The 22,327-nt window shown below is 39.2% G+C and overlaps 1 protein-coding gene across 11 annotated transcripts in view; it reads right to left on the bottom strand.

Moving 5' to 3' along the window:
* Positions 1–22,327, bottom strand: part of GTDC1 (glycosyltransferase like domain containing 1) — a 338,529-nt gene that overhangs the window by 81,878 nt on the left and 234,324 nt on the right. Inside the window, exons 12-13 of one of the 11 annotated variants that reach the window (XR_010610817.1) lie at positions 12,938–13,024; positions 10,978–11,053 (exon numbers count right to left, since the gene is read on the bottom strand). The exons of the other annotated variants lie outside the window; for them this stretch is intronic. The gene's annotated coding sequence lies outside the window, so the exon portion shown is untranslated. Of the gene's footprint in view, positions 1–10,977; positions 11,054–12,937; positions 13,025–22,327 lie in introns of those variants that run through there. 11 annotated transcript variants of the gene reach the window in all.

The following is a 22,327-nucleotide window of genomic DNA, read 5'->3' as shown; positions in this document are numbered from 1 at the left end:
AGCTTAAAAAGGTTTATTGACGAATTTAGCTATCACTTGGTGTTATTCACTGGTCTTTGCTAACTGTGATGTCATTTATTCTGACTGTTTTAAGAGTGGACAAAGTATCTGAAGACAAGGGCAAGAAATAAAGGAGATTTGTGAAAGGGAATGATAGGAAACTCAAAGCCCTCTGAAGTCAGTGGAAAGTTCTGTAATATTCATTCACTTTTTATTTATTGTGAGATTAAAAGCATTATGTAATTGTGAAAAATTACTATTATTCTGATACTCAGACAAATGCAAAGCAATAAAACACTATTATATGAAGTAGCGATCATGGGAGAATTGCTTAATGTTCTGGTTATAAAATGCTTCCAGAAGTAGGTGTTTCTCATCTGAAAACTTACCAAAAATAATTTAAACTTCTCTTTTGGCCAAAATTCCTGTCTCACTTTGTTCTGTTCTGTTTCTTGTTCCACTTAGTGATGTATTTCTTCCTCCCTACCTCTCAAAAGGTATTGCATGTAAAGGTCAATTCTCTTAATACAGCTTCTGCCCACTCTTCAGCTAATGTATTATAGCACACTATCAAGTTTCCAAACAATTGTTCACTTTTCATTAGAATGTGCTAGGTTTCTCTATTTCTGCAGTGTTAGTAAAAATGGTGTTGAGTTGTTGACTAGTAATATGAACAAGAAACTTCTGCCCTTTGAAGTGGAATGGAATTGATTCATCTTATTAAAAACAGACCTCATGTAAGCTGGAATTTGTGCTACAAAGCTTAATGCTATGAATGTGCAGATAGCAAGTTCTCTACTGTATACTAGCATTTCTATTTTTATAAGTTATTTTCAGCTTCTGATGCATTATCTTAGGTCATGTTATTTCATACTGATTTGATAGAAACTGAACATGTTAAGTCAGGAAAATTAACTCATACATGGAAAAGACCTCCTCTATCTACCACTATCTGAATTTTCCCATTTTGGTTTTCACCCCCCAGGAAAAAAAAAAAAAAAATTAGGGTAGGAACCTTACTCCCATTCCATTAGAATGAATGGAGGCAACAAGTCTGACAGAAAACAGCTCCAAGTTGGCAAAGTCATGATCAGGAGCTGAGATAAAGAAAGCTCAAGAAAATTAACTCCAAACACAAGAGTTTAAAAATTTAGGTATACAGACAGCTACAAAGCTAGTTTATGTAATATATATTTTACATCCAAACCAAACAGCTCTTTGAACACTATTGAGGCTATTATTACTTTGAAATAAACATTAGCGAGCTTCAAAGCCAGAGCTACGTAATACCTAATTCGCATTTACATCAGAATTAGGATGCAGGTTTTCTCAAGTTAATCCACCCCATTTAACACAACCATATACAACACTGTACCACAGATGTTGCGTTTTTACATGGCTAAAAGTACTACCATGTTATTCAGTTGACAAGACGGAGATTGTGATAATGACACTACCCAGACAGGCTGGACCCTGCTGCAGTATTGTGAGGAAGCACAAGGCACATGTGCTACCCCACTGCACAACTGAGTCCTGCAGATGATGCTGAATAAGGAGCTACTGCCCACAGGTTACAGAGATGGGGAGCTGATTGAAGTCCCCATAATTCAGGAAGAAATGGTTAGTGACCTCCTCCTCCGCTTAGGCATACACAAGTCTATGGGGCCAGATGGGTCACACCCAAGAGTGTTGATGGAGCTGACAGAGGAGCTCACCAAGCCACTCTCCATCATTTATCAACAGTGCTAGTCTAATGGGCAGGTCCCAGAGGATTGGAGGTTGGCCAACATGGCAACTCTCTAAGAAAAGAGCAGGAAGGAAAACCCTGGAAACTACAGGCCTGTCATCCTGACCTCAGTGCCAGGGAAGGTCATGGAGCAGATCATCCTAAGTGAGATCATAAAGCATGTGTGGGAAAACAGAGGGATTGGGCCCAGTCAGCATGGGTTCATGAAGGGCAGGTTCTGCTTGACCAACCTGATCTCCTTCTACGGTAAGGTGACCCACCAGGTTGCTGAGGGAAAGACTGTGGACATTGTTTATTTGGACTTAACTAAAGCATTTGACACTGTCCCCCACAGCATTCTGCTGGAGAAATTGGCTGCTCATGGCCTGGATAGGAGGATTCTTTGCTAGGCTGGAAACTGGCTGGATGGCAGAGCCCAAAGAGTGGTGGCAAATGGCATCACATCTATTTGGCAGTCACTAGCGGAGTCCCTCAGGGCTTGGTGTTTGGGCCACTGCTGTTTAATATCTTTGATGATCTGGATGAGGGGACAGAATGCACCCTTAGTAAATTTGAAGATGACACCGAGTTGGCTGGGAATGTTGATCATCTGGAGGATGCAGAGGGATCTGGACAGGCTGGATGGATGTGCTGTGGCCAATGGTATGAGGTTCAACAAGGCAAAGTGTCAGGTCCTGCTTGTGGCCTTTGGGCCACAATAACGCCATGCAAGGCTCCAGTCTTGGGAAACAGTGGCTGGAAAGCTGCTCAGTGGAAAAAGACCTGGGTGTGCTGATTGACAGCCACTGAACACGAGCCAGCTTGTACCCAAGCAGCCAAGAAGGCCAACAGCATCCTGGTCTGTATCAGAAATAGCACAGCCAGCAGGGCCAGGTCAGTGATCATCCCCCTGTACTTGGCACTGGTGAGGCTGCACGTCAAATCTTGTGTTCAGCTCTGGGCTCCTCACTACAAGAAAGACACTGAGGTGCTGGAGAGGGTTCAGAAAAGGGCAACAAAGCTGGTAAAGGCTCTGGAGACCAAGTGTGATGAGGAAAGGGTGAGGGAACTGGGTTTGTTTAGTTAGGAGAAGGCTCAGGAGGGACCTTATTGCTCTCTATAACTACCTGAAAGGAGGCAGTAGTGAGGTGTGGTTCGGTCTCTTCTCTCCAGTAACAAGTGATAGGATAAGAGGTAATGGCCTCAAGCTGCACCAGGGGAGGTTTAGATTTCATATCAGGAAAAAATTCTTCACAGAGAGAATGATCATGTGTTAGAACAGGCTTCTCAGGAAAGTGGTGGAATCATCATCCTTGGAAGTGTTCAAAAACTGTGTAGATGATGCCCTCAGTGACATGGTTTAGTGGTGGTCTTGGCAATCCTGGGGTAATAGTTGGACTTGATTATCTTAAAGGTCTTTTCCAACCTAGTTGATTCTATGATTCTATGCCTTCTCCCTCCTGTTCCCTTTTTCTCCACACTCTCAGGAACACCCACCAAATGCCCCTTGAAAAACTCTGAAATGGAACCAGGAGGGACCTGTTGGGTCACTGAACTCATCTGCCCATGATCCCCAGCAATCCTCTAATCCCAGTCAGAACTTTATCAAGCTCCACCTTGATGAATATGCTTAATTACTCAAATTTCAATGACAATTCTGCTCTATCTCAAGCACCTACATGCTCTCTCTCACATCTGGGAGCATCTTCCTGCAAGCAGCTGTGAAACCACTTCTCTGTTCAGCTCCAAAACCCCTCCTGTGATGCCTGCAGAAAACCTTGACAATGTCTTGGCTACTCATGTACTGAGACTGCTGTCTATCATGTTTATAAATATTGTCTCATTTCCTCTCATACTATCTCGTCAGCCTGTACCATCTGTTGCCTCCTGTGACATGTGCAGACTGAGCTCTTCACAGCAGCAACTGACATTTTCTTCTGTGCTTGTACAGCACCTAGTAGAACCAGTGCTTATCCACTACAGGGTCCCCCAGGGCCATAATGACAAAGAAAATAAACAGAGCTAATGAAGAAATACCACTCTACCTGTTCACCTTCCTCCCCACTTTGTAGGAGGAGCCCATAGGCAATCCACACAGTGATCTACTGATAGAGGGAGGTTATCAAGCCTTTCTGCTCAGGATGGTGAGACCACTCTTATGTTCTGGGCCCCCAGGGCAAGAGGGCATAGAGAAATAAGAGAAGGTCCAGAAGAGGCTGCTATGGTCATCAGATGTCTGGAGAACATGACCAACAAGGAGATCTTGGGGAAGCTGGGCCTGTTTCATATATTAAAGAGGACACTTCATTTTGGCTTTCATCCCATTATACTTGTTGATATATAATCAGCTTGTAACTTACTGTAGCTGATGGATTTGATCTCATTCAGTGTGAACTTGTTGGGCAATGATAGAAATCATAGAATCATTCTTTGGGCTGAAAGAAATGTTAAAATTCATCTAGTTCCAGCCCCACTGCCAAATGCAGGGACACCTTCCACTAGACCAGGTTGCTCAAAGCCACATCCAACCTGGCCCTGAACACTTTCAGGGATGAGGCAGCCACAGCTTCACTGAGCAACCTGTGCCAATGTCTCACCACCTGCACAGTAAAGAATTTCTTTCTTATATCTAATCTAAATTTACCTTCTGTCAGTTCAAAACCATTCCCCCTTGTCCTATCACTATGTGCCTTTGTAAAAAATCCCTCTCCATCCAGCTTTCTTGTTGGTCTCTTTAGGCACTGGAAGCTGCTCTAAGGTTTCCCCAGAGTCTTCTCTTCTCCAGGCTAAACAAACCCAACTCTCTTTACAGAAATAAATACACAAAATAAATGTACTATTGAAATTACAGGAAATTATTGATTACATGAACGCTATTGATGTGACTAAATACACAGAGATCTTGTCACTCTGGGCCTGGAGCAGAGCTTGCTGGCATAGCAAGACCAAGCCATGTGGGCTTGAGCTTGTGTTCTGAAAATCCCTTCCCCTGGCCCTCCTTTTTTTTCTTTTTCTTTTTTTTTTTTTTTTTAATTGTATAATGAGTGTTTAAAAGCTTAGCAAATAGAGTCCTAAAAATGTAATTGTAGCTTGGTAGCACTATTAAATATGTATACTGTGGTCTTTTTGACAATTGGTTTAATCCCTTTATAAAGTCTTCAGAAGTTCCATCACAGAAGCACGGATGCTGTTTTGATCTATTTATTACTCTTAAGTGCTCAGAGAACTGTCCCTATTTTCTAATTAACACTTTTAAAGATAAAAAGCTATGTATTAAATCAATCTGAATGATGGTTGTTTGTGAATCCCACAAGATAAGGCAATTTGCATGTTCACTTTGTACTTACAAACTAAATCTGCACATCTCCAAAGCAGCTCCTTATAATGTAAACCTTTTGTGAGTATTTGTAACTTAAAAGAAAGTTTGGCCTAGTACAGAGGCAGTGCCAATTATCTAAAGGACTTCTTTACTGAACATGATTAAGATACAAAATTATTAGGTTGTTATTTTATATTGTTTGCAGAGAAATTTGAGGAAACTACTTTAGGAACGTTAAGTGTTCTTCTGTTTTGTTTCCTTTCCTCCTTTTTTTGTGCATGTAGTAATATGAGTGTGCTCATGAACAAGCAACTAGTCCAAACAGCAGCCAGTTTCACATCACACTCAGGTTCGTCTTCCTTTAACATGAATTAAATCACTGCTGAAATCAACCTTTCACCATCCTGAGTGTTAAGCTACAACTTTAACTATGGGACTTTATAAACCAAATTAAATTAAAACAGTGATTTATTGCTGGAATTCAGTTCTAATTATTTAGCACTGTAAACATATTCAGAGAAATAGATTTTTCACTGCTGTGATATAGTCACCCTTTCTCAGAAACAACCCCACCCTTACTAAGAAAGAAATCAATAAAAGCCGTATCTCCAAACCTCTCTTGTGAAGATCATAGAAGGGACTTCAAAGATCACATAGCTCCAACCCCTCTGCCACGGTCAGGGACACTTTTGATTAGACAAGTTTGCTCAAAGCCCCATCCAACCTGGCCTTGAACACTTCCAGGGATGGGGCATATTACAACTCCAAATTGCAAGAACATAGCAAGTATACATACAAGACTTTTTCATTTTTACTATATTTGCTCTTAAACATCTCATCAGAAATTATTTCTTTCAGGTTTAGCAATCTGCTTTCAACAGCTGCTTTGGCTTCTCTATAACCACTGGTCTAAGCACAGAAAAGAAGAAGGACAAATACTTCTTCATGGCTTCATGGCTTTTAGCCCCAGCAAACCTTATAACAACTCAAATACAGGATACCTCCTCATTTTTCAAATTCCACATCTTCCACTAGCATCGTAGTAATGGAAAGTTATGCCATAAAATACCGTTTGTTATGCTATAAAATACCTTTTATATGTTTGTTACACCTCCTTACTAGAGTTTTCAGTTACTGTCTTCTATCCCTGTAATCAGAAAGGTCCTTTTCTTTCCTAAAAAAATTACTATCTTTTTCCCCACAGATCTCCCTGATCTTCAGATCAGTAAATTTACCCTGAATTACAGTTCTTTTTTCTGACTCTGATTGCAGCATCTATCCTTGTAGTACAAAGTCTCTCTACATTTATGTTATAGACACATTAAACACCCCTCCTTCAGTATTCTATATAAAAGCCTCCTATCTTCAGTGGTAGGACAACGTAAGTATATTTTTGTTCTGGCACTGCAACTACACAATCAAATCTTTGTGCTCCAGGGTTAATCTGAGTCAGAAGGCCCCTAGAATGCACATCTGACACTCCTAATTCTGGAAACGTGAGATTTACAGAAAGCAAGTCTCTTTCTGGGTGCATAAAAGAATGTCACACCCCCTGGGACACTAAAATGACTTTCAACTATTTTTCACTTATACAGTATTTAATCCAAGGACCTCAAAGCACATTAATTTGTAGACCTTCCTACACACCTGTGGCAGAGCATATGTATTCTGCCTCACAGAGAAGGGAAAATAGGGGTACCTACTTCTCCAGGTTCATTCAAGGACTATTCCAGAAAAGATCCAGGGAAATAACTCAGAAATCCACAGTCTTGGTGGTGCTAGAAACCTCATGGAGGGCAGGAAAAGCAGAGAGCTTGGCTCGTCAGAGCCTGTGTATCAGGAGAATTTGCAAATGGGCTAAACAGAGACGGGCTCTTATCTAGATGAAACACCAAGAAAAGTGGAGATATAACACAAAGACTAATAACAATTCACAAAAGCATGGCAATATAAATGTGACAACTCTTAAGGGTTTTTTTTTTTTTACCCAATATCACAAACTTTCAAGTGATGTATAAACCTAAGACTTGTTTTCAAGAGTAGCATATCAGAGAAGACACAAAAACTCAATTCTCACTGAAAGCTGATGAGATTAATCTAGATTATCTTTAAACTATGTGGCTTGAAAGAATGTCCAAGACATCAGTCTAGACACATCCTAACTCCACCGTGGGACAAGAACCAGGCATGAATTTATCTTCTTCCTTCTCCAGAGAGTTTGTTTACAATGGATGGGAAACCTGGCTATATAGGTGAGACAGGAGACATAGTCATAGTGAAAAATACCTCCCAAGGCTCAGACTCTTGTCTGAGCAAGTGCTACACACAAAGTATTTTTTTATATAATAGAATAAAATAGAAAATAGGACAATGTATGGGATTATAATGGGTAGAGATCCATGTAAAACTTTTCACCAAACCCCCTTCTATTCAAGTAGTACATTACATTAAATGCTATTATACAATGATAGGTTTTTCCCATCAATCAAGGAAATTTAGGTAGGCTGGTAGAAATTAGCTAAACCAAGCTAAGCAGGCTGAGTGGGCACAAACCATGCCAAGAACAGGCCAAGATGATCCGTTGGCACAGGTTGTGGCTGCTCTGCAGGACAGTCTAGCAGAGCCATGTGGAGCATCTATTAAAGGTGCCTGACTTACATGACATGATTTTGACACATATTCAAGAAAGCAATGAGTCATGAGCACAAAATGGTCTTGGTGCCTTACTCAGGCAGTGAAAGGAAGTCAAAACAGAATGGTATTGCACTTCCCAGACTGGGGTCTGCCAAGCTTTGGTGAGGACAGCCTAAAGATCTTGTGTAATAAAGATCTGTGATGGTGGGAAGAGTAAGCACAGTCCACAACATAAGCATCAGATACATTTTCATGTTTGGGTTTTGGGTTGTTTTGGTTGGGTTTTGTGGGTTTTTGTTGGGTTGGGGTTTTTTTTTGAAAGGTGAAGGGGTGGTTTGGGTTTTTTGGTTTTAAAAAGGAGGAACTAAAACAGCCATCCCAAATCCACACACTGTAGGAGACAAAGCATATTGATGGTTCAGTTACTAAACACACTGTGAATTTTCACAGTGGATCAGCAGAAAGTTATGAAGCACAGGTGTTCCTGTAATTGTGATACATTGGGAAAATTCATACTGTTAAATGAGCCTAAGCTTCACACTTCCACCTGTGTGATGTGGAAATGTACTGTGGGTACACGGAGCTATAACAGTCGATATGTAGGAATGATTACTGGCTTGTTCAGGACCTGCTAGGGTTTATTTCTCTTAATTCATCTGAGTGTATAATTTCTGCATTTATATTTACTGCTGTCATAAAGCAGGAAATGTATGTTACACATGCTGGTAAAAATAATCATAACATGTGAAGAAACAAAGATAATACAGTGAATGGAAAAGAAAGCCTGAAAGCCTGTACACCAGAGGAAATCTTGAGAGCCTTTAGGAAATGGTAAGTATTTCAGCAGGAGAATGAAGGCACTTGTTTGTGGGTTGGTTTATTTTTTCCTTCTTGTTCCAATTCTACTCAACAGTTTCTTGTTTTTATTTTTTAGGGGATGGGGGGAGAAGATGATTCTAGAATTAGAAATGTGGGAAATCTTACAATGTAGGAAGATGAGGTCTGGAAGCAGGTGTAAGAAAAGATCTACTTGGATTACCTGAAACTGAACATGAGAAACAAACTGAGAACACTGGCATATAGCTGAATTGATTTTCCTTCAACAGGTGTTTGTTAGAATGAGAATTAGAGAGGCAGAATTTCTTAATTTTGTTACAGACCTGTCAGACCTTCTCAAGCAAGTGTTTTGGGATTATAAATAACAAAAAAGAACCAAAGATCAAATGAAAAGGAAGATGATTAAATATATATTCCTGCATGCCTTGGAGGTGTAAGCTCTGGTGTTTGACAAGGAACACAAATTCTGACTACTCATGAGAGAGCCTTTCAAGCTGTCCTGGAGACAGCAGACTGCTCTTTGCTCAGGCTAGCTGCCATGACAGAATATCTCTAAAATAACTAGTTTTCAGAAATATCTCCCTTTTAAAAACCGTAATCATCACCTTGAAGTGACACCTTTAAGAAAAATGAAGACTTGAATACATCATCTCAGATTTTGCGTACATATCACCTTGCCCTGGGCAATGGCTTGATGCTCCACAGCTGAAGTTTTAAAGTGGCCTTCAAAAGTAGCCCCAACTGATAAGAAGTGTCAAACGGACAACTTAATCATCATGGTATGTCAAAGCAGATAAGTGTTGTAAGGACTACAGGCATGGCCTCTTCCCTAATCACAGATAACAATACCTCTTTTCCAGGGAATTCAGTACCACTGGATTATAAGGAAATAAAGAAGGAATCTGTTTTGGTGAGATTTTCTGAGCAGACATGACAAATGCAACCACTTCAATGTACGCTATGTGACAACCATTTAATATCTCATTTAACAGGGTTAAACAAATCTAAGCGTAATGTTTTAATCACAAGATTTTTTTTCTATCAGATATTGCCATTTTCCAACAACTTTTCCAACTGAATTTCTTATGACTTCTCTCTTGTATCTTTCCCTACATCTAACACTTTTCCGAGACTCTCCTTTATTCTTTATTCCCTCTGGCTTTTTCATCATTCCCGCTTCCTTCTACTCTGTCATCTCCAAGTCCTTTCTGCAGACTTCTCCCCTCTCTTTCTCCTCTGAAGTTTATATACATTGTTCCTCTGATAGTTCTGTAAGTTTTAACTTACCCAGTTCAGTTGCCTTTGGATGACTCAGTATATCGGCTATCTGCATGGTCTCCTCTGCTTCATCAACCCCAGTAGCCCACCCAACAATATGTGACTCTTGTCCCACCTGGAAAGGTCACTCTCCTTTTGAATGGATTTGGTGTACCCAAGCTCTTTTGGCCTCACTGGTCTCTCCTAAACCTACATAAATTCAGAGCTGACAGTGACCTATTCAGCAAACTGGATTATTCTATTGCTGTCACTATTGCTCCAATGGTCATTATGGTCCTAAGTGGGATTAGCCACAACACCTCTTCCTGTCTGCTGCCAGCGCACAGTAAATTATTTTGGGTTTTTTTTTGTTGGCTTCTTGTTTTTTAATATGAATATTAAAAAATGTAACATCAAACCCAGCCATTTCAGTCTTCATGTTCATGTAATACAGCAGGTGATATTATAAGGCTTGTCAGCTCTTTCCCCGTTTCAGGGCTTCTCTATCAGTATTGCTCCCAGTAACAAACAAGGCAAACACAGAAAGCACGTAAAAGCTCACATAGACTACAACAAAGTTGATATTGGTGGCAACAGAGAGAAAGCAGGTAGGTAGGGTAAAAAAAAAAAAAAAAAAAAAATGGCATCCCTCTCCCCACCGCCCAGTCTTTAATTCTATGTAATAAGGAATTGAGTAGTCCCTAATTTTACCTCTTTATTGACCTGCAGATTACCCCCACAGGAAGTGGTCAGAGTGGCTGGAATCCAACTTATTCACCCGCTTAAAGTCAAAATCTCTTCAGATTGAGAAATGCTCAGATGTTATTACCAGTATTTCAAGTATCCATATTTATTGATCTATTCAGTGTTTGAAACTATTTTACCCTTTAAACCTTTTCCCTCCTCTAGAAAATGAATTCATATATGACTTGAAAAATCATTAGTTGCTAGCTTTTAATAAATCTGATCTGTGCATTTTCTTTTTGAGCCCCAAATTCATCCCTATTGACTAGCATTACAAGTCTCTATTTACTTTCTTCTGTCCATGGGATGCTATGAGCTGCCATTCCTACTCCCCTTTGTCCTACAGGCATGGGTCCATCTTGTCACTAGTTTCCTATCACGCATATTCAATTCATGTTCTCCTACACTTATTCAGTGTCTTCCACCACATTAAAAATAATAGAAAAAGAGCAGATGGAGTATATCTCCACAAGGATCATCCTCGTATTCCTTCATACAGGGGTTGAAGAAAAAGTGTAGCTTTACCAACTTCAATCCTACTGGGAAAAAAAAAAATCATTATGAGCACTGCAGATAAATGCAAAATCTAAATAAATTTTCTAGTGGTGACCACAAGAAACTTTCAATTACCAACTAAGGCAAATATCACATTAAAACTGTGAGAGTTGGCCCACTGTTACCAGTCTCAGGCAGTCCAGGTTGCTTACAGCTTTGGAACAGCTATACTAGCCTCAATTATATGAAGCCTATAATGGCAACCCTTTTGGTACCAAGCAGCAGACAGCATAGAAGTGGAGAAGGTCTTCACAATTCAAGAGCCTTTTTGTGTTACTTGCAGTTTTGCTACCTCCCCCTTGTGCTCCATCTCCTGCTAGTCATCCAGATACCATGGTGACAATGCTGCTGCCATGATGAGGAGAGTGAGTGGTGTCCAGGTGCCACTGGGATAACGGCCTTTGACAACAGATGGTTATGATATTGCATTATACCCTTGGCACCATGACTTGCTGACTAGACTGGTAAAATCCCACACAGCATTTTGGAGCTTTCTTGAGTCTCCCATTCCCTAATCATGGTTTGTCTGCAGAAGCAAAGCGCTGCTCAAATGGCAGTTAGGAAACAGCCTGGTGATGGGTTTAGGATAAAGGCAGTACACCTGTCCCAAAGCTAAGCTGGTTTGGGCTTATCCAGTGTAACAGTAATTGTACGCTTTGCAGAGCATTTAGAATTATACTTGAAAATTTATGGGAAATTAAAGAAGTGTTACAATACAGTATTATAAAATCCCCAGCTGTTTTATCTGTCTTTTTTTAAATCAGAACTTCTTGTTAAAACATTGCAAGTCCAGAAAACCCTTTACATTAAGAAGCTGTTGTAACACCATGTAAAGTAATTTATGGTAAATTACTCTCTAGCCTCAGTTTTCCTAATATTATCCTGTTATTTCAGAGACAGATACATCTCCTGTACATTATACAGGCCATCAGAATCTGACACTGTTCTCAGAAAAGTAAGTGGGATGGGAAACGAACATAAGCCTTTTTAATGTAATACATACATTTGCTGTTGGTTAACAATAAAGGAAAATAGGTAAAAAGCTGACATTGATAACAATGTCCAGTCTCTAATGCAGAGTACCATCAAAAGAAGCTAATTCCATTTTTATTTTTATTTTTTCTGGAGGTATTCTAGAATTCTGCGGCAGGAATAATTGAATGAAGAAGACTAAAATGAATATATTTCTGTATGAGGTTTGAGAATAACATAGTGACTTTTTTTTTAGTTACTATTCAAGCATCTTAGCACCGTTCTTAATCATAGCATTTAAGTGCCTTTGTTACTCCATTGTGTGCTAAATAATGTCATTACAATTGTTATGCTTACACACTGAGTTTTGCCAAAATCCCCCACTCACTGCTTCTTCATTAAATAACAACAAACCGTGAGGGTTAGTTCTGCATCAGCACTTCAATTTCCTCATGAAAAATTGGCCTTCTTTTTTCTTGGCTTGTGAGCACCCCAACCAATATCACTCATGCCTTGTTATACAACAAAAGGAAATAACGGCGCCAACAACAGCAATCTGGCTTCGCCTGCCCATGTTGGGTGCCATTTTGACTCGTGCAGCCGAGGCAGTCAGCATTGCTTCCCCACTGCCTTTGTGGACAGGATGAGGTCTCAGTCTCCCAAATTGACTAGAAAGGGGACATTATCTGACCATGCTGGTTAGGTAAGTGCAGAGAAGTGTATTTGCTACAAAGAGGCATTGGCATCATTGCATCCCTCTTGCATCCACTTTTTGTTGTGAAGATAATTACAACAGAAAGGGATAAATGACAAGTTCTCAACGTGTCTTGCTGCTTCCCAAAGCAAAACTCTAAACATGCAATAAGGTGAGTACATTTAGACCTGGCACCTACATGTCCTGGGAACTTCAGTAGGACCCTCTGCAGGCAAGTACTTCCATATCTTGCTTATCAGGTCTTTTGTACAGATCTGTTGATATGCTAGTAAGGAAACAGATAAGTCACTGAAATCAGATCTACAAGAATTTAGCATGTTTGGAGTTCAGTAATTAAAGACATGCTTTACTTAAAGCACAGTGACTTGTCTATAGACTGTTCACCAAAAAGAAGTCCTAACCTCATTTGAGATTTACTACCATTATACAGGCAATAACTGATCAAAACAGTAGCTCCACTGACTTCAGTGGCACTGTTCAGACACCTACATAGGCATGAATACTTTACTATCTCTGGACCGAACCCAAAACCTGTACTGCAGCTTTATTGCAAGGCATCAACCTGACCCCAAGATATATTAATGCCATGTGCACCTTTGAAGCTGGAACCCATGAAACACAGAGCAATACCTGAGAAAAAAGCCTCAACTCCTTTACTGAGCAATTCAGTAAGGATCAGTCTCAATCAACATGGACCTACACCAAAGTTGTCAAAAGAACAAGATGTCACCAACTTCAAAAGAGGCAGGATTGGGCCAAAAGCCAATTTTTTAGTGAGGCTGTTATCTAACAAAAAGTAGAGGGAGATTTTTGACTGAAATTCATAAGTGGAAGCTGGTGACAAACACCTTTCATGCATTCTGTTTTCTGGAAGAAGTGAGGGAAGGTTCCTCGGTGGTTCAGTGGCTCACATGCTGATCTTCTACTAATGGAACTATAGATCAGATGGCAGTTTGGTAATTTTTAGCCCCGCTCTTGTTTAGCTCAACACAGACAGAGAAAATGAAGCACTCATTTGCTGACTAGAAAATCACAGTTGAGGTCGATTGATGAAGCAGTGCAAAGAAGCCTGTTCTGTCCCCAGCTTGTGGATAAACAATACCAACTATCACCCTTCACTAGTTATATATTCAACTCCTGAATATTTAAAAACCCAGCTAAGCTACTATGGCTTACCAGTGATTTGTAGGGAAAGTGTCAGATTATTTTACACTTAGTAACACCCGAAGCAGCTGCCCTATGTGTCTAACACAGAATAAAATCATTATGGGGTGGGGGGGGAGGGGGAAAGAAAAAAAGCCCAAGCAATACCAAAAAGTGTGTTAAATGATAAACCATGGAATTACTCTGTAAAACCTTAGGAGGCCATGGGTTAACTGAAGCAAGCAGAACAACAACAACAAAAAAAAAAAACCCAAAGCAAGGAAGGTACCATAGCTACTTTCTTGAAAACAGAACCAATCTTTTCATTCCTGCCATTTGTTAGAATTCTTCCTCCAGGCAAGCTGGACAGCTGCACTAGTAGGTTTTTTAGTCATGGGTTGTAAGCCCCACCTGGCTAGATTTGTTTAGCAGACAGCTGGCAGAATGAAATAAAAAGAACAGGGACATACAAACTGCTTCCAAAACAAAAGCCGAAAAAATACTTTTTGGATGCTTTAGCTTTTGCTGAGTTTATTGGGTGTATGTTTGGGGGAGATTCTTCCCTTAATTTTTACTATCCCTCATCTCTGCACCCCTAAACTATTAAAGAAGCCAAAGCAAGACTGTAGGCTACACTGAGATCAAAAATGAAAAGCTCCATCTCAGCCTATTTTGTATATATGCACTCATATATGAGTGTATATCCACACACACACACTCTCCCTCAATTATGGTTTATAATCCCCCAAGACTGACATTGGGTTTAAATTAACTTTTTTTTTCTTTTTTTTTTTTCTTTTTTTCTTTGTTGGCAACTTTCTTCCTCTATATTCTAAAGCCAATAAGATAGATTTTCTTCATCTGGAATGTTCTTTCTAGCTTAAAGATAAGAAGGAGTTTAAAATTGTGGGAATGGCATCCCTCCTGCATCTGTTTCTCTCACAAACCTATCAAATATCTAATTTTTGGCATTACTGCTGGCTCCAACAGGGGATGACATAAACCAGCTTTGTGGTTATATGTTTCACTTTTAATCTCATGAAAATGAAAATCAGTGCTGAAATGTCCCTTTATATGTGACAATGTGGGACTCTTTTCCAAAAACCAAAGGAAAGGGGCGTTACCCTGGTTAAGCTTAATATACAGCATATGTATAAATTTGCTTTTAGTTTGCATTTACGTTGCTCCTAGTAAAGGCATTTCAGGACTTTATTTTTTTTTTAATTACTATTTCTATTATTATTTTGTTTTACTGCAGGGATTTAAAACAATTTTGAAAGTATCACAGTCACTACACAAAGGAAAACGCACAATAAAAGTAAGATAGTAATCAGCAGATGAGCAGGCTGTTATGTGACAACAAATCTTCTGCAAGTAATATCATTTTCCACACAACTATATGGTCACATTCCTGTAACATGTTTCTGTAGTTAGTGTGAAGGGAATCTGGTTTTTGCATGAGTTCTTTATTAACAGCTAATGTAGTAATTCTGGATGTATGACTACAGACTGAAATGGCTTGGATACTGTCTTGATTGGAGAAACTTTATGAAAACAAACTCCAAATGTTTAAAAATAAAAATCTGCCTTGACCTTGTTTGAAAGGGAACATGTGAGAAAAAGAATATTTAAGCTTATGGTATGACCAATACCTACAAAATGCAGATGATCTGAGGTTAAAAGAAGCCCAAGCTAGCCTGAAATGCAAGACAACTTTTATATTCTGTGGAAATGTAACAAATACTAGCTACAGGAAGGCCCTGAAACCAATCTAAGCCATTACACAGCACAGCACTCACCCTCCTGAGCAGAAGCCATTCTTGGCAGCCCTCCATCTCTGCCTATACATCTCCACCAAGCATAGACTCCATGGAGCCTAGTGTGATACATGCGTTTGAGAGCCCTCAGTTTACCAAAAACATTGATATTGATATCATATGCTTCAAACAGGAGGAGAGGGCTCATAGGGCTCATAATCTCCTGGGCTCAGGGAAATCCAATGCCCTCCCCAGACACAGAAAGCAGGGCCTGTCCACACTCCCATCATGCACAAAATTTATCTCTCAGCCATCAAGCAAGCAGGAAAATGGCATTTGGAGGGGGTAATATAAGTCACTCAAGGTGCCTTCATCAATCTAGTCTTTGCTCCCTGCTCCACTTCATGGTTATTCTATTAAAAAAAAAAAAAAAAAGCTCAACTATTTGTTTAGAAAATACACAACCATGCATCTTTTGAGGTCCTTACGTTGATTTGTTAAAAGCAAAACCTATGAAATCCTTTGTTTTGACCAATGCACACTTCCCAGGCTCCAGCTGAAAGTAGTCACTAATTTTGTGCGTCCCTCATTTCTTGGGTTAACTCTCTATAAGAGTTCACTCTGTCCTAGATGAACCTGCAACTCGGTCAACTTCTTTAGTAAAGAAAATTGATTTTGTTTACTCATTTCAATAAAGAGAATCATAATGAATTTTAATACGCTCACCCCCTACTGCTAAAAAATCTCCTTCCTTTGGCTGCATGAGCTTTGAAATGCATAAATCAGAAATATGCCTGGATTTAAAAAACAAGATGAAGAAGAAACACCACAAGTTTCAAGCTCATCCTTAATACTTGGCCAAACACCCATGTTTCTTCCTATGTACCTCACCCCAACAAACACTTTCTCCTGCCTGTAAACTGATCTCTGCTTTTTAAGCTGGAAAACTAATTTTTAAGATGGCAAAACAACTGAAAGTGTTTCATATTTGTGTTGGAAGATTAATATAACTCATTTCAACTCTGTTGAAAGGATATATTTTATTTGGAAGAGAAATATAAAATAAATAAATAAATAAATAAATACCCAACAAAACCCACAAATGCTGAGGGAAAAGGGACATCAACTCTTAAAAATATTTTATAGTATTACCATTCGTATGGCAGAAACAAACAGGCAGAGTGCATGCATATGGGCCCCAGTCCTGTAATTTGGATGACAAGGCAGATCCTTTTGCCTAGGCAGGGCAAAACTAATTTTCACTGCACTGGCACATAATGCAGTGTGATTGCTCCTTCAGTTTTATGTTACAAGGTCACTGGAGCAAAAATTTTTGTGGTTTGTAAAGTACCAAGCACTCCAAGAGAAATTATTATATAAATGATGTTATATTCAGGATAAATAAACCCATACTTACTATGTAATAAGGGTGAAAATACTTCATTTGTCTGACGTAGCAACTTTGCAAAAGTTTGCAGAAAAGCAGCTTTTGATAAAGAAATTTTGCTCATTTCTTATAGTGCGAAATTGATTTTACTTTCCTGTGAACTCACAAACATTTGGAAACTTTAAACTGAAGTATTTCCATGCATGAACTATTTTTTTTCCCTGTGCATCAAAGAACTGAATCCAGAATTCAACTTTTAACAATTCTGACAAACAGAACGTTACAATCTGGCTAAACCATGCGATATTGCAACCCTATTAATGCTAAACTGCTGATCACTTCAATAAGCAATGGACTTTGCTTTTCCTTGGCTCTTCCAGTGGACAGCATCACCCAGATCTCTGCCAAGATGCTCAGTTCAGTCTTGCCCAGTATAGAACTGAAGTTTTAAAATAAAACATTTATAATATCAAAGTTGATTCAGTTCAGAACAGACCTACTAAATACCGTACAAAATAAGCTCTTTTTAATAAGAATTTTCCAAAACAATTATAGCAATTCTGTCAACATGCTTGTTTACCAAAACACAAGCCTAAAAAAATTATGGGTGTTCCCACAGCCACATCAATAATAAAGGCTTATGTTTTCCTTTTTAAAAAGCTATGTGACAACAACAAACACTTTTTTAATTCTACTTTTTTTACACTCCAAGCAGAGAGTTTTATCTGGCAATAACAACTGGGCTCACTTCCTTCAGCATCTGTATTTTCTAAGAAGACAGTAAAACAGAACCAATTCAGCTTCATGTATGAGTTTTAATGTAATCTCAGCCTCAACTGATGTGACTTAGGGACCAAAGTATTTTGATTTTTATTTTACTTATGCTTAACACTAGCAGTTACTTCCTCAAAACCTTTATTGGGCATACAGAGCAGCACCAAGCAGCTAGGAACATTATGCACTATGATTGCATACATATGCACAAGGCTGTAGGACTGTAACTGAAATAACTCATTCGTAATTACAGAAGTACTTGGAAACTTCACCTTCCTTCTCTTTTTCAGTTACATTTTACCATGAACGAGCTTAGGGGAAAAAAAAAAAAAATAAAGAGAGAAAGAAATAGATTAAATACCTTTCCTTATTATTTAGATTCTTCATTTATTCAGTAAAAGTAATATGAAATTGTTTCCTTCCTTCTCATTAGGATGAGTGACAATATTAATGCAAAACCGGTGCACACAGCATAAGATGTAAACTATCCAAAATAAATGCTACAAAAAGATAATGAATTATGGCAATTTTGATTTCGAAAAGCAAAGGCTGCCCTGTAATCATTGCAGCTAATCTGTTCAGGTTCAAAGTAATCACATATTTATTAAACTGCATCCTCTATTACTCCATCCCACAATTTTACCCAAACTGCGCTTCACATTATACTTTGGTGGACATTATAAGTAGGAGACCCAGGTCAGTTACTGGAATTTTCTCTCCCAAGAAAGAGCATTCAAGAGGATGCTGGACCATGTGCACAGGCACATCAACCAGCGCAGTATAACTGTGTATTTACAGAAATCACTTCCTGCAGCAAAACACAAAGCATTTCACAGCAGACCTGCCCACAAGCACGACACTGGTCCCAGTGTTTGTTTAAAGGCAGCACCCATGTCAATGTTGTAATGAGACTCAAATCCCATGTAATTTACACATTAAAAAGAGAGAGCAACACATGAAAAAATCAGTTTGGCTAATGAAAAAATCAGTTTGTCTAATGAAATTAAAGTCCCTAATCAAATATTGGCAGGAAAGATATTTAGAAACTCTCCTAATGTCATCCAGCTAATTCTCCCCTAGTCCAACTAGAAGGGAAAGCAGTTGACTTTTATTTCCTGCTGAACCTCTCACCCTCAAATCACCAGAAAGACCATGTTCTAAAGAGTATAATTAAGGCAGATTAAGCTGTCAGCTATACCAGTATGGCACAGGTAATTCCTTTTACTTCAAAGGTTACATGACAGTCCGGGAGCTATAGCCCAACACTCCAGGTAGGTAATGTACCTTCTGGAGAGGCTTTCTCAGTATAAGTTCACAGAAAGGATAAAACCAAACCTACCAAACAAACAAACAAACAAGATGGAATTTGTATGTCCTATAAAGTATTAATTTTCCCATCACCAACAACCTTTACTATTACCCTCCTTAGCTCTTGCTCATTTGCCTCTTTTGGTTTTGTTCTTCTTCTCTTCCTACTTTCTGACATTCTCCTTGATAACATCACCCTAGTGTGGCTTCGTCCTCATCCCCAGCCATCAGCCACCCCCTTGTGCTGTACCCCACCCCTGGAGTTACCCCTGACCCACACCATGCACTTGTCAGATTACCCTTCACGCTGTGGTCCTACCCTTTAAACCTCTACATTATTCATTCATCTTGGGTTTTATCTCTCTCCTTTCACCTTTTCATATCGCCTAGGTTTAGTGAGGGAAGCCAGGCAGGACAGTCTTCCTATTCTCAGCTCTGGTGAGAGCCTCATCCAGACCCCTAGCGAAGTGACTAAAGAAAATAACCGTACAAACTAAAAAGTTGAATGCTTTACCAGTGTACAACCCATTCCCTGATACATAACAACCACCTCTCTCTATACACAACCCATTTTTGCTTTCTTTTTTCTAATGACATTTGAAATCTCTCTAATACACAAAGTCCCAAGACTGGTATAAGCGTTTGTTTTTTTATTAACAAAATCTGATATAAGGCTTTCCTAGATAACTGACTGCTGATCATCAGTTACCATCAAGGATGAAAACCTAAGCATGTGAGAAATGAGAATATGGGGCAATACTGTCCACCAATATTAGAAAACCCATGTTCATTGTATCACGTACAGAATATTCCAACAAGAAGAACTGGGAGAGTAAGAGATCAAACAAAAGAATAAATAAAGGATTACCACTGACCATCATAGCTAGCACTATCTTGCTGGACAATGCATTATTAGCAGGCTGCAGTTTTGATGATGGCCTTTTTTTCTTTTTTTTCTTTTTTTTTGTGGTAACACTTTAAGTATCGTATCATTATGAATTCATTTAGTATTGATTGCAGTGGTTCTGATCATAAAGAATTAATTTAAACCACGACAGTATGCCATGAATGCCACATGCATTCATATAAAAAAATTGCTTTAATTCAAGATTAATTAATAGGGGGAAATATTATTACCTTTCCAATATCACCATCTTTATACAGCTCAATTTTTCTAGTAGATCAGAAGACCAATCTTAAGACTTTTATCAAAATTTGTTCCTTTTTACACAAGTTTTTACAAAGTAGCTAGAAGCTTTATTTATTCAAGCTTTTGGGATTACGGTTTAAAAACTAATAAACAACCCCCCAAAAAAACCCTACCAAACAAACAAACAAAAAAACACCACACCACAACCTCTCAGAGCCCCAAAGGTCCCAGATCTCATGCATTTATTGCACTAACTACACTAAACAGGTTTTCATATCCATTTGATGACACCACAATAAGCAAAGGTAATTTAAAGCTCACATTTCTTCCTAGTCCAACTGAAAGATTTTTGTCTTGAGTGAGAGCTAGCGAACACAGAAGGGATTACCTGTGACTTCAAACCCTCTGTAGATATGTCAAAATACACTCTGAGCAAATATAACCTTAACTAGAAGCAGGTATGTGCTTTGGATGCTACGTCTCATTGCATCTGTTACAGGCAACGTCAGCCACGTCTCCATCCAGCTGCCTCTGAATGTGATGCAACATGACACAGTTTGATAACAAAAAGATGTAATACACCATAATGTCTCCAGGCAGGCAATTGCAATGCAATGGGATGTGCCATGTAGTAACAGATGACATACTTCTTCAATCAGTCATGGACTAATTGCTAAAGTCTCTAGTTTGGGTTCACTTCAGAAAAAATCTTAAAGTCCTAATGATCATTTTCATCCGACCATTTCAATACTGCTTCCTGCTGCACTCACCCTGACTTCCCTTCACTGTTGCTGAATTTCCAGGTACCAACTGAAGCTATACCACCTCACCCTACCCCCCCCAACCCAAAAAAACCCCAAACAACCCTCAAACCAATTAATGCCTGGTATCTGGGCTATGCATAAACTCTTTGCTAGGGAATAGGTACACATTCACCCTTAAAAATTAACAAAGATAATGTTGCAAAGGTAAGAAGCTATTCTTTGTTTGTGCTATGGGAAGCAATAATGGAGATTTACAGTTCTTCAATACAGCAAAGGATTTCCCAGAATGCTAACTGAACCATTCTGTACTTTATTGATGTACCAACACACTGAAAACACAGGTTTATTAACAAATAGCTTGACTGAAGTGTAAGATGTAGAGGCTGGAAAAGGACACCATCTCTACAAAAAAACAAGGAAGTGTGGAGAAATAAAGGAAAAAAAAAAGAAAAAAGAAAGAAAAGAAAAAGAAAGAAAAAAAGAGAAAAAGAAAGAAAAAAAAAAAAGAAAAAAAGAGAAAAAAGAAAAACTTGCTTACTGAGTGGGGCTGAAGAAATACGATCAGGAGACTAACTTTGCGGATGGTGAGAGAAATTCAAGTGCCTGGGGAAAACACTGAAGAGTGCAGGGAGATCTATGGGAGGTCTGATCCTGCAAAATGTTTCCCCTCCTGTTTCTGATTTGCATAGCTTTAGCTATCCTGCCATTTAATTAATTTCTTTTGTAAAGAATGTCACAGATGTAAAAATTCACTTAAAAAAAAAAAAAAGTAAAAAAGAAAAACAACCCTGGCATGTACATGTAAAATGTCAGACCCAGGTTGTTTTGCAAGCAGTGTTGATGCAAAGCAAGCTCAGGGACACTGGTAAGGAATGAGCTCCACTTGTGCCTCTGTGAGCAATGCTGTTCCCATGTCTCTGGAGCATCCTCCAAGCATCACTCCTCATTCCCAGGCACTGGGAGCAGCCTCCCCTGTACAGAAACATTTTTTACAGAAACATGGATTTGGGGATGAAGCCATCCTCCCGTGCAGCCCTCTTCCATTTTGCCGATGGACTTTCATTTATTTGCGTCTCAGCTGCCGCTACTCAGCTCCCGATGCTCAGCAGGACTCTGAGCAAAGCAAGAAGAATAGCAGGGGAAAACGTCCCTCACATCTTCCCTTTCAACTTCAGGCAGCATGGGGAGGCGTATCAATATGTAGCAGATGTGCTGAGACCAAAGTGATCTCTTCCTCATGATTACAGTTGGTTATACCTGGGGATGCGCAATTTAATTCAGGCAC

Source organism: Lathamus discolor, chromosome 3, assembly GCF_037157495.1.
Source record: "Lathamus discolor isolate bLatDis1 chromosome 3, bLatDis1.hap1, whole genome shotgun sequence".
NCBI lineage: Eukaryota > Metazoa > Chordata > Aves > Psittaciformes > Psittacidae > Lathamus > Lathamus discolor.
The sequence above is the reverse complement of the archived record's forward strand: the minus strand, read 5'-3'. Positions and strand labels throughout refer to the sequence as shown.